This window comes from Anas acuta, chromosome 5 (genome assembly GCF_963932015.1).
Source record: "Anas acuta chromosome 5, bAnaAcu1.1, whole genome shotgun sequence".
Classification (NCBI taxonomy): Eukaryota; Metazoa; Chordata; class Aves; order Anseriformes; family Anatidae; genus Anas; species Anas acuta.
Window position 1 is genome coordinate 64,162,046 of NC_088983.1, and position 13,616 is coordinate 64,175,661.

Consider the following 13,616-nt stretch of genomic DNA (forward strand, 5'->3'; position numbering starts at 1 on the left):
CATTAAATCATTCCAAAGAGCGTGAAGATCTTACTAGAGATTAAACTTCTTGTTCACCCACTGTTCCCGTACTTTTCCCTAGGGACTGGTCTCAAGTACTGACAAACTGAACACAAACCCGGGGGATGTTGAGCTGGACTCACACGGACTTCTCTTCTGTTTCTAGTATCTCCCAAAGCCTACCCCACTAACCTTACACTATCCGTCAGGAGGCATTGAGCTATCCCAGGAAGGAGAACAGGGATCAGAAACTATCAGTGACAGTTTCAGTTTGGTCTAATGAGGCACCTGGAACTTAATACACTGAGGTAAAAAGCTGAACTACTTTGAATGAACAGTCTTGAAAAGCTAGAAGATGAATATCCAAAATATGTGTACAATAAGGTTGTGAGAATTTCTCTACTTCTGGTTCCTGGTTTATCTTCTGCCCAGACTTGTCTCTTCAGGCCGGTGGGACAGCGCACCTCTGTCTCACTGCGGAGCGGCAGGACAGCACAGCTCAGGGTTCAAAATGACCACAGTACAATTCGGTCCTCGGTGCTATGATTTTAGTTCTTTTGGGTTGCAGCAGAAGTACAAAACATGAAATACTAAGCTTACATTCCGTACTTACAGTTTTATCATCTGTTCAAATTAGTTAACAAGCACGCTGATAGAACTAAGAACAGCAGTTAAGATATTGTGTGTATAAAAAATATATCCGTGCCCCAAACCTTCCTGTGTTCCAACGGCTATATCATGCTAAAACTATATACATGTAAAATAAATAAATAAATGGCACTAGCACAAAGGTAGATTGAAGTTCCCAGGGTTGATAGGCAGCAGCATCAGTATGGGTTCAAGAAGAAAGATGCACAAGCATCCTTTATTCTGCCAGTTCACGTCATGGCTATTTTGAAATGTTTCTACAGTAGAGCACAGAACTCAATGCTTCTTTAGCCAACAGAAAATGAGCAGATATTTCAGCCTCATGGAAGTCTAACAGTCTCACAAACTAAAATACTACTTTATAATTACAACTGTCTACCTAACTACTTGCTGGCAGGGATTCTGCATGTAGCAAAAGATACCTACACTACATAGGCTATTCGGTGTTTCAGAACACCTGTGAAGTACTTTCTCAAATCTGCAGGACACCTCACTACATTTGAAGGATAGTGAAGTGGTGTGTGTGTTTTGACAAAGTATTGAAGGTACTTACATCCTACTGTAGTGGGTTTACGTGGCAAGGTTTTGGTAGCAGGGGGTCATAGGGGTGGTTTCTGTGAGAAAGATCTAGAAGCCGCCCCATTTTTGGGAAGGGCCCCATTGTTTTCCAGAGCTGAGCCAATAAGCGATGTTGTTTTGCGCCTCTGTGAGAGCATATTTAAGACAGGGAAAAAACGCTGCGCCACACAGCAGCCGGGAGAGTCAAGGGAGTGAGAAACAGCCTTGCAGGTGCCAAGGTCAGTGTAGAAGGAGGGGGAGAGGTGCTCCAGGCGCCGGAGCAGAAGTCCCCTGCGGCCTGTGGTGAGGACCATGGTGAAGCAGGATGTCCCCCTGCAGCCCATGGAGTACCACGGTGGAGCAGGGTTCCACGCTGCAGCCCGTGGAGGAGACCACGGTGGAGCAGGTGGCCCTGCACCGACGGAGGCTGCCGCCTGTGGAAGACCCCTGCTGGAGCAGATTCCGGGCCGGACCTGTAGCCCGTGGAGAGGAGCCCACGCAGGAGCAGGTGACCTGGCAGGAGCTGCTGCCCGTGGGGGAGCCAGGTTGGAGCAGTTTTCTCCTGAGGGATGGACCCCATGGTATGGACCCATATCTGGAGCAGTTCTGGAAGAGCTGCTGCCTGTGGGAAGCCCACGCCGGATCAGTTCATCAAGGACTGCATCCCGTGGGAGGGACCCCACAGCACAGGGGACGAGCGTGACCGAGAAGGAGCGGCAGAGAAGAAGTGCTGTAGACTGACCATAACCCCCATTCCCCCATTTCCCCTGCGCCGCTCGGGGGGAGGAGGTGGAAGAGGGTGGGGGGGGGGAAGGTGCTTTTGGTTTCTTTCCTTTGTTTCTCACTTCTCTCACTTATTAGTAATGAGCAATAAATCTTACTATCTATCTTCTTATGCTGAATCTGTTCTGCCCGTTACAATAATTATTGCGGGATTTTCTTGACCTTATCTCAACCCTAGAGCCCTTTTCACATATCTTCTCCCCAGTCCTCTTTGAGGAGGGGGAGTGAGAGAGCGGCTGTGGTGGAGCTCGGCTGCCCACTCGAGCGGAACCATGACACCTACATATGTTAACAACCTCATCTTAAAAAAAAAAATAAAACACCCTCATATCCCATTTTGACTATGACAAAATGGATAGGCCCTGACAGATTTTTTTGGTTTACTGACAGGATTAGTGTTCTGCCAGACAATCCAGCTGCACCAACTCACGCTGTCCTTGCACAGCTCTTGTATCCAATGCACAGGAGGGCAGGAGCACACAGCCGAGCGCGGGGAAGGAGCAGGACTGCCTCTTCTGGCAGCAGCTCCCCAGTCCATTGCCTCAGCTGCAAGGCGAGCATGCCCCCCAGCCAGCACCATCTTCTGATGGGCGCTGTTTCTGGTGCGCGTTTGGAAAAGTTACCAGAAGTGAGTACTCTTTTCAGAGAGCAGTATGCCAACACAGGAGGGTCCCCGCCGCCCCTTCAGCCCACCCTAGCGCTGAGGGGACCGAAGGCTCCCCCCGGGCAGCTCCAACCCCGCAAGGCCCACCGAGGAGCCGCCGCCAACAGCCCCCCTCCCGGCGCCTGCGCCCTGAGGGCGGCTTCGCCAACCGCCATGAGCGGCGGCTCGGCCCCTCGCCGTCCTGCCGGGCACCATCGGGCTCCGAGCCCCGCAGGGACGGGTGCTGAGCCCTCCTTGCTGGTCCCGGCTTCGAGGGCTTTGCGTTTTGTTTCAGTTTAGGCTGTGGAGAAAGCGGCGGGGTGGGCGCGGAGAGCGCGGTCCGTGAGGGAACGGCGAGGGGAAGGAAGGGGAGCGCTGAGGGGAGGAAGGGCTGCAAAGGTTTTAAGTTTATTGTTTGGTGTTTTTTTTTTTTTTTGCTTTTTTTCCGCGTTAAGCCTCCCCATTCGATGCGAATGGTGCAGGAATGCATCGCCTAACACGAGTCGGAGAACCTCAAAGCCTTCGCTGAGGGAACCGCAGCCGCAGAGCAGGCAGCAGAGCTCAGCTGCTGAGCACAACGAGGCTCGCTCATTTCGGCGGCTGTGTGGCCTCAGCCGCTCCCGGTGCCTAAAAATAAAGCCAAAATAAAAATAAATTAAAAAAAAAAAAAAAAAAAAAAAAAAGCCGTATGGGAGCTCAGCGGCCCCGGCCGGGGCTACGCACACGGTCCCGGGGCTGCGTCAGCTGCCCACCCGCGCACCAGCCATCAGGAGGGGAAATCGTGGGAGGAAAAAAAGCCACGATGTTTTGAACTTAACACGTGTGTTTTGTTTCTTTGTCGCAGGGTGCTCTCTCCTCCCTTTCTGCCTTCCCCCCCCCCCCCGAGGAGCACGTCTCCGCTGCACTGGAGGCAGGAGCCTGCTACACGCAGGTACGGTGGAGGTAAACGCCTTGGGAATGCACCTGTGTGTAAAAACTTACACGGTCGGTGTGTAAACCGACTCAAAAGCCCCTTTCCAGTCTTCTGGAGTTGTCAAGTGGTATTACCGCATCATGCCATGAAAATGAGCGAGGTGCATTTACGGTTCCTTAACGGTGAACAGATTCTCCAAACTAATCTGAGATAAAAGAGCATTTCCTATAAGGAAAAATAAAACTTTCACCTATCTATTTCACAACAATGAAAGGTTCGGGAATCTAGTATTTCCACAGCTCAACGCCAAAATAGATTACTTAATTATTCATTTCTCCAGATCTTTTTGGTGTAAAATCTGAAAGTAACTCAAACAACAAAATCTTGAGAATAAATTAGGGCATGTGTTAGAACTGAGAGAAAAAATCACAAGAACAGACTTTCACATGTTTTTCAGAACACCTACAAGTAAGTATCAGTTGGGTGTGGTGGCATCCTGTAAAATACCTTTTGTTAAACAGATGGAAATGAAACTTGTGTGCCATCAGCCTCTTGTGGTGGCATGTTGAGAAGTAGCAAAGCTAGTTAGAAAATAATACACATGTACAGATTTAAGAAATGGACAACGTTTCACTGTAGATGTTTATTCTACTTATAGTAACAAAAACCTGTGAAGTCCCATATTTTAATGTACAGTGATATATTTTGTCATATAAAATACAATTTACAGAAATTTCTATCAAGTAAACCTAAACAAACACACTTGCTTTTTGCATACTTTTACGTATATCTTTAAATTAAAAACATCTCATTAAGAAAAATCTTACACCATAGTAGATGTTTGCATTTAATACCGCCTCTTTGCATTTTAACATTTTGTCTACGGGTTCAGAATACAGACCAATATTACTAATAATTAATATTACTAAATAATTATTAATTGATAATTATTTAAATTACTAAATAATTAATAATTAATATTACTGATAATTAATAATTAATATTACCAATCTTCTTTTCAAACTTAATGCAGTTTTATAACTTTTTCAGTGGACAGTCTTATATACACTACCAGCATAAGCAGGGTCTGACAACAGTGACACTTTTTTTTTTTCTTTTTTTTTTTCAAAACACTTTTAGAGTGGAAAGTACAGGAAAATGGAGACATTTCTTAAATTTCCAGCAAAGTTCTGCCAAAAGAAAAGCCAAGAAATGTCCCACATAATTAATTTAAATCGAAGAAATAAATTCCATGGCCCATTTCATAAACTTCTTTTATTTAACAAACTTCTTTTTCTTTCCTTTGGTATACCAATTCATTTGTAGTCTTAGCTCTTTGCCAATAGATGTCTGATTTTTTTAATTTTTTTGCTGGTTATAAAGGTGCTACTTCTATATACTCTTTAATTGCAGGTTTGTAAAAATGTGAAATTAAAAACCCCTCATCCACATGAAAAACTAGGTACGTTTTTCTTCGTTGTTGTACACTTAACAGATGGATTTCAAAACACAAAATACCTGTATATAAAAAGGAAGATAGTGCACTTTAAGCTTATAACATTCCATTTTCAAATCCTCCATCCAATAATCAGTAACACTGTTCTTCTGCAGCCTTCTCCTAAATACGCATGACCCTTGCATTGTAAAATAAACGAGACAGCAATATTTGACTCCTTGTTTAAAGCGTGTGCTGTAGGAACAACTTTGACACCAAAATATCACATACATGAGATGTAAAGGTATGGCTCCTAAGGTCTTGATTAAATTCTTTTACAAAATTCCAATTCAAGTTACTGGAAAACATAACTTTATAATTTTAAAAAGCAATATGGGCTCTTCTTAGACTTTTTCCATTTCTGTACTGTAAATGGAAATTTTAAGATAAAGATGCAAGTAGAAAAAACAAAATCTCAGAACAGGTTCCGAGCAAGCTCCGAGTCCCGCAGGGACGGGTGCTGAGCCCTCCTTGCTGGTCCCGGCTTCGAGGGCTTTGCGTTTTGTTTCAGTTTAGGCTGTGGAGAAAGCGGCGGGGTGGGTGCGGAGAGCGCGGTCCGTGAGGGAACGGCGAGGGGAAGGAAGGGGAGCGCTGAGGGGAGGAAGGGCTGCAAAGGTTTTAAGTTTATTGTGATTAAGGAGGTATTGGGGAGGCATTGGGGAGGCAAGGACAATCCCCAGACATGGACTGTATATCTCGAAACAAGACACTGGAACTCATGATAAGGAAGCGGCAGACGGACAGAGAAACAAATGGAAGGACTATAAATCTCAAAACTGGACATTGGAATTCATTATAAAGATACAACAAACGGAAGAATTGGCAACAACCAGCTCTCGCAATTAAGAAACGTGCCAATTCAGCAGATTCCTGACCAAAGGTGAAAAGTACACTGTGAGGAAGACTCGGGGTCTTCCTCCCAAAGACCCCTGCCCACGTCCCAAAGACCCCTGCCCACAATTCTTGGGAGGCTCTACGCAGGCGCAAGGTGCCAAAAGGCTAAGTAGCATGAGAAGCGAGGGAAGGCGGGGATAGGTAATGCATATGTATAGGTGCTTGTAGAATATTGATAGATTGATTGTATAAATTCAAGACTGCTTTCCGCTTTGGGTATGCACGATAGGTGGAGAGATCCCCCGTGCATCCAGCGCTGCAATAAAGAATATACCACTTAAAGGAATTTCGGCTTCAATCTTTGAATCAATCTGGCACCCCAGATGGGACCACCTCTCTGCCGGACCGCAGGACCCGCTGGGGACAGGACTCCCTAGGGTACCCCCGGGATTTCCCGGAGGGACTCCTCGACTCACCGGATCACTGCGGAGGCAGACAAGGACCCCATCATTGTAAGTGAGTATATTCTTTATTCTGGTTTGGTTTTCTGGTAGACCGGTCGTCTGGAGCTGTCTGTAAGTCAGCAGGTGATCTTCTGCGAGGCAGTGTTTGGTATATACTTTGTGGTTAGCACCATAAGTATATGTTTGGGGACCTTAAGGAAGGAGCTCGCTTTAAGGTCCATCTGGAATTGCGTTGCCTATTTCGGTTTTCTGACTCATGGAGTGTGGTATTTAACTCTGGTTATTGTTACTGTGATTTTGGCTATATTCTTGGTGATAATAGTAGGTTCATGGCATTGTTATAAGAAAGATATCGTTACGGTATTACGTATTTCGGTTTTCTGACTTATTGCATGTGGAATTTGACTCTGATTATTGTTATTGTGATTTTGGCAATATTCCTGGTAATAGTAATAGTTTCGTGACATCGCTATTGAAAGATACCTGCATGCCCACATTTTTGTAAGTGATATGTGTATTCTGAAAGTGTGAACTGGAAAATGGGGGGGCACACAAGCAGTGAAATTTTAAAGAACAGTGCGTTAGGATGTGTTTTGAGTCACTGGAAGGATATTGGAGGATCTGCCGGTGGAAGTGTGAACAGGAAAACATTGATAAAATATTGTAATCAATGGTGGCCGCTTTATAAGCTGGAATGTGGAGAAAAGTGGCCCCTAAATGGAACTTTAAACTCTAATGTTTTGCTACAGTTAATGTTGGTTTTGAGAAGGAGAATAGGATGAAATGTTGTATACTGATGTTGTTTCAGCATCTTGGTGGGAAAAGGTACGGAATTAAGTTGGCCCCTGACTGAGCCTTTGATGTTGGCATTAGAGAAGTAGAGGCTGGAGAAAGATAAAGGAAGTGTTAAAAGGGTTGTTGAAAGTGTTAAAGGTGTTTGAAGTTGAATGAGCAGGGAAAGAGGATGTAGGAATGTTAATAGTTCTGCCTCTGCTCTAGGCAGAGATCTTAAATGAATGGGTGTTAGCCCTTTGGGGCAAATGGATCCTGATGGGTCCGAGAGAGAGTTGTTATGGAAACAGAAAAGCAGTTAACTCTTAAAACAACCTGAGTTCATGTGCGAGCTCAGATTACCGATGGGACCGCTCAGGGAACTGTGGACAACTGCATTCCCCTGACCGACCCCACTGAGACCCTAATCATCCCTAAAATTATGAACGGCTAAGTAAATACTAAAATCTGGATGAATTGGGAATTGAGAATATGCTTCCAACAAGGTCTAAAAGAAACCCCTATGGAATTTTTGGACCAACTCTGAAATGTAATGAAAATAAAGAAATAAATAAATAAAACAAAACGGTTTGGACCTGGCTTCGGAGGACAAATTGACTAGCCTTTTTCTAGGGTAATCATTGGTCCCTGATTTCAACAGGAATAACGGGGACCTGGGGAATCTACCCTAGCGAATCCTCCACTGATTATAATGAAGCTAGGGGAGGAATGGAAGTGAAATTTCTTATTGATATGGGGCAACGTATTCAGTTCTAAATCAAGCATTAATGCCTTCACAGAATTATTATGTTAGGGTAAAAGGTGTGTTGTGGTTTAACCCGGCTGGCAGCTAAACACCACGCAGCCGTTCGCTCCCCCTCCCCCTCCCTCTCTGGGATGGGGGAGAGAAATGGAAAGTGAAGCCCGTGAGTTGAGATAAAGACAGTTTAATAAGACAAAATAATAATAATAATAATAGTAATAATACAGTGATGATAATAGTACCACTACTAATAATGTGTACAAACAAGTGATGCACGATGCAATTGCTCACCACCCGCTGACCAATGACTGCCTAACCCCGAGCAGTCCGGCCCCCTCCCCCGGCTAGCCACCCCTACATATTGTTCAGCATGACCCCAGATGGTATGGAATACCCCTTTGGCTAGTTTGGGTCACCTGTCCTGGGTCTGTCCCTTCCCAGCTCTTACTGCACCCCCAGCCTGCCCGTTGGCAGGACAGAGCAAGAAGCTGAGATGCCCTTGGCTTGGTGTAAGCACTGCTCTGCAACAATTAAAACATCAGGGTGTTATCAACACTCTTCTCATCCTAAGCCAAAACACAGCATTCCACCAGCTACTAGGAAGAAAATTAACTCTATTCTAACTGAAACCAGGACAAGGTGTAACCGAAAAGGCTTATTTTTGTGAACCTTTGAAGTACAAGTTAGGGAAACAATGGGGCATACACAGATTTTTATATACGCCTAACTCCTCATGGGCACTCTTAGGTAGAGATTTATTAGAGCAATTAGGAGCAGAAATTGTCGTTGAAAAAGGGAAAATGAAATTAAGAATAGGAGAAGAACAACTAATAAATGTGTTAAGCTTGGCACTAATACAAACTGACCCTAAAAGTGAAATACCTTTAGAGATCACAGATCAATATGTCCAGGAGTTTGGGCTACCGAAGTCCCTGGAAGAGCAAAAATGTGACCTTAATAATTATTAAATTAAAGCCAGGAGAGAAACCCGTTAAGGTTAAGTAATATCCTTTGAGGATAGAAGATAGGAAAGGAATTAATGAGATAATTGATAAATTTTTACAGTATGGATTATTGATTGAATGTGAATCAGAATACAATACACCCATATTGCCAATTAAAAAGGCAGATGAAAAAAGCTATAGGTTAGTTCAGGATTTGAGGGCCATAAGTAAAATCACTGAGGATATACATCCAGTAGTGGCAAACCCTTATACTTTGCCGACTAAATTAAAGAATAGTCAAGTCTGGTTTACCGTACTGGATTTAAAAGACGCCTTCTTCTGCCTAGGCTTAGCCACAGAAAGCCAAAACCCATTTGCCTTTGAATGGGAAAATCCCAATTCAGGCAGAAAGACGCAGCTTACGTGGACATTACTACCTCAAGGATTCAAGAATAGCCCCACTATTTTTGGAAACCAATTAGCAAGGGAACTCGAAACATGGATGCCTCCGGACACTGAAGGTGCTTTGTTACAATATGTAGATGATCTCTTAATAGCTACCGAGACTAAAGGGAGCTGTCTTCAATGGACTATAAGTTTTCTTAATTTTCTGGGTTTAAAATGGATATCAAGTCTCTTGACAGAAAGTCCAGCTGGCTCAACAAAGTGTGACCTATCTGGGATTTGAAATTTCGGGAGGACGACGAGAACTAGGAACTGAACATAAGGAAGTCATTTGCCGGACTCCAGAACCTCAAACGGTAAAGGAGCTACAAACCTTTTTAGGAATGACAGGTTGGTGTCGCCTTTGGATTTATAATTATGGACGATTAGTAAAGCCTCTATGTGAATTGATAAAGATTAACCAGTCAAAGTTAGTCTGGACTGGAGAAGCACAAAAAGTCTTTAAACAACTTAAACAAGAATTGATGATTTTAAAATATCAAGCAATATTAGTAGAACAAGATGATGTGGGAATTGTGGTCATTAACATCGTAAATCCAGCTTCTTTCCTTAGTGGAACTCTGGATCAACCCATAACCCATGACTGTATAGAAACAATGGAGACTGTGTATTCTAATCGACCCGATCTTAAGGAAGAACTTTTAGAAGATGCTGACGAATCTTGGTATACTGATGGAAGCAGCTTTGTGAAACAAGGACAACGTAAGGCAGGGTACGCCATTACAACCACTCAACAGGTAATCAAGTCCAAACCATTACCCCTGGGACGTCCACCCAGAAAGCAGAGACAGTTGCTCTTATGCGAGCACTGGAACTAGCAGCAGGAAGGAAAATAAATATTTGGACAGATTCTAAATATACATTCGGCATGGTACATGCTCATGGAGCAATTTGGAAAGAAGAAATTTTAAAATTGTTAGAGGCTGTAAAACAACCAGAAAAGGTAGCTATCATGCATTGTCAGGGACACCAAAAGGGGAACACCGATTTTGAAATTGGAAATCGATTGGCAAAGGCTAAGCGGGCAGCTGAAATAACTGAGGTGAAGGCATTGTCTTTGATACCAGACGGTAAAATCCAAACTATATCCAAATTATACAAAAGAAGACTTAAAATTAATTGAAGATTTGAAAGGTAAAATGAAACCAGATGGACGAGTATATTTAAAAGATAACCACATAATAATACCCTCTAATTTGACATGGCTCATAGTATCGAACGCAGTTAGGATTAGAATATTTATATGCATATATAACTGAACTTCAGAAATAATTAAATAAAGTCCATAAATTTGTTCTCAGGACCTGGGCTAGACGGTTGGATCAACCAATCCACCCTTTTAAGCTCAGGGATTATATATATAAAGACTTTTTCAGGACAACCCCTAGAGGAAAAACGGAAGGAAAGTGGACGGGACCATACCAGGTATTACTGACAACACACACCGCCATTAAGATTAAGGAGCAAGCAGCTTGGATCCACGATTCAAGGGTGAAGAAGGCCCTGGCAAGAATATGGACCACCACTCCAATTGGACCAACAAAATTATGGTTTTCCAGATCCTAATGATTGCAGGGGTGTGGTTCTCAGATTCGGGGTGGGCAGTTTGGGATGAGAACTTACACCTGTCCCTGATACAAACAATTTCTCAAGTAATTAATAAGACAAACTGTTGGGTATGCACCCATCTGCCAGAGCATGGGAATAAGGGTGTATCGTTAATCAGGATTCCCTTGCCTGCAAACTTACCTTGGACTAATTTGTGGGAAAACACATCTTGGGGTCGAAAATATGAAGAAGTTTTGGAACTAGAAGTGAGTAGCTTTGTGCCGTTGGAATCTTCCTATGTATGTGTACAAAGGTGTAACCTACCTAGGGGTATGGGAAAACAGGATTGTATAAATGCGGATACTACTTATGTGGGAAATCAGACATCTTGTAATCGAACAATTGATATTAGTACGACTAGCGGCTGGGCAAATTCAACCAGCTGGCCGGTTCCAGAAGGAAAAGGGTGGTATTGGCTATGCAATGATACAGCCCGTAAGGTCTTGCCCGAGAATTGGAAGGGAACTTGCACTCTTGGAGCAGTAGTCCCCAATTTGACCATACATGATGTAGCGCCTCGAGGTTATTTGAGAAATCATATCCGGAGAATTAGACGAAAAATTAACAATCCATTGATAGAGAGACACAGCGCTTTTCATAGTTTTGTTCGATGGTTTATCCCATGGTTAGGAGTAAGTGAATTGGAAAAGGCGATAGTTAATATTTCTGCAATTATAGAGAAGTTAGAAAACAAAACTCTGGATGCTATAAAGGCTCAACAAGAAGAGATATCTAGTTTATCACAGGTAGTATTACAAAATCGGATGGCCCTAGACTTGTTACTGGCCGCTCAAGGGGGAGTCTGTACAGGAAGGACTATAAATCTCAAAACTGGACATTGGAATTCATTATAAAGATACAACAAACGGAAGAATTGGCAACAACCAGCTCTCGCAATTAAGAAACGTGCCAATTCAGCAGATTCCTGACCAAAGGTGAAAAGTACACTGTGAGGAAGACTCGGGGTCTTCCTCCCAAAGACCCCTGCCCACGTCCCAAAGACCCCTGCCCACAATTCTTGGGAGGCTCTACGCAGGCGCAAGGTGCCAAAAGGCTAAGTAGCATGAGAAGCGAGGGAAGGCGGGGATAGGTAATGCATATGTATAGGTGCTTGTAGAATATTGATAGATTGATTGTATAAATTCAAGACTGCTTTCCGCTTTGGGTATGCACGATAGGTGGAGAGATCCCCCGTGCATCCAGCGCTGCAATAAAGAATATACCACTTAAAGGAATTTCGGCTTCAATCTTTGAATCAATCGTTTGGTGTTTTGTTTTTTTTTTTGCTTTTTTTCCGCGTTAAGCCTCCCCATTCGATGCGAATGGTGCAGGAATGCATCGCCTAACACGAGTTGGAGAACCTCAAAGCCTTCGCTGAGGGAACCGCAGCCGCAGAGCAGGCAGCAGAGCTCAGCTGCTGAGCACAACGAGGCTCGCTCATTTCGGCGGCTGTGTGGCCTCAGCCGCTCCCGGTGCCTAAAAATAAAGTCAAAATAAAAATAAATTAAAAAAAAAAAAAAAAAAAAAAAAGCCGTATGGGAGCTCAGCGGCCCCGGCCGGGGCTACGCACACGGTCCCGGGGCTGCGTCAGCTGCCCACCCGCGCACCAGCCATCAGGAGGGGAAATCGTGGGAGGAAAAAAAGCCACGATGTTTTGAACTTAACACGTGTGTTTTGTTTCTTTGTCGCAGGGTGCTCTCTCCTCCCTTTCTGCCTTCCCCCCCCCCCCGAGGAGCACGTCTCCGCTGCACTGGAGGCAGGAGCCTGCTACACGCAGGTACGGTGGAGGTAAACGCCTTGGGAATGCACCTGTGTGTAAAAACTTACACGGTCGGTGTGTAAACCGACTCAAAAGCCCCTTTCCAGTCTTCTGGAGTTGTCAAGTGGTATTACCGCATCATGCCATGAAAATGAGCGAGGTGCATTTACGGTTCCTTAACGGTGAACAGATTCTCCAAACTAATCTGAGATAAAAGAGCATTTCCTATAAGGAAAAATAAAACTTTCACCTATCTATTTCACAACAATGAAAGGTTCGGGAATCTAGTATTTCCACAGCTCAACGCCAAAATAGATTACTTAATTATTCATTTCTCCAGATCTTTTTGGTGTAAAATCTGAAAGTAACTCAAACAACAAAATCTTGAGAATAAATTAGGGCATGTGTTAGAACTGAGAGAAAAAATCACAAGAACAGACTTTCACATGTTTTTCAGAACACCTACAAGTAAGTATCAGTTGGGTGTGGTGGCATCCTGTAAAATACCTTTTGTTAAACAGATGGAAATGAAACTTGTGTGCCATCAGCCTCTTGTGGTGGCATGTTGAGAAGTAGCAAAGCTAGTTAGAAAATAATACACATGTACAGATTTAAGAAATGGACAACGTTTCACTGTAGATGTTTATTCTACTTATAGTAACAAAAACCTGTGAAGTCCCATATTTTAATGTACAGTGATATATTTTGTCATATAAAATACAATTTACAGAAATTTCTATCAAGTAAACCTAAACAAACACACTTGCTTTTTGCATACTTTTACGTATATCTTTAAATTAAAAACATCTCATTAAGAAAAATCTTACACCATAGTAGATGTTTGCATTTAATACCGCCTCTTTGCATTTTAACATTTTGTCTACGGGTTCAGAATACAGACCAATATTACTAATAATTAATATTACTAAATAATTATTAATTGATAATTATTTAAATTACTAAATAGT

At 43.3% G+C, this 13,616-nt stretch overlaps 1 long non-coding RNA gene across 1 annotated transcript in view; it reads left to right on the plus strand.

Moving 5' to 3' along the window:
- LOC137858010 (uncharacterized) overlaps positions 1-10,495 on the plus strand; it is a 63,524-nt gene extending 53,029 nt beyond the window's left edge. The window contains exon 2 of the long non-coding RNA XR_011097472.1: positions 5,693-10,495. This is a non-coding gene — a long non-coding RNA (uncharacterized lncRNA). The remainder of the gene's footprint in view (positions 1-5,692) is intronic.
- Positions 10,496-13,616: the final 3,121 nt, after the last annotated feature.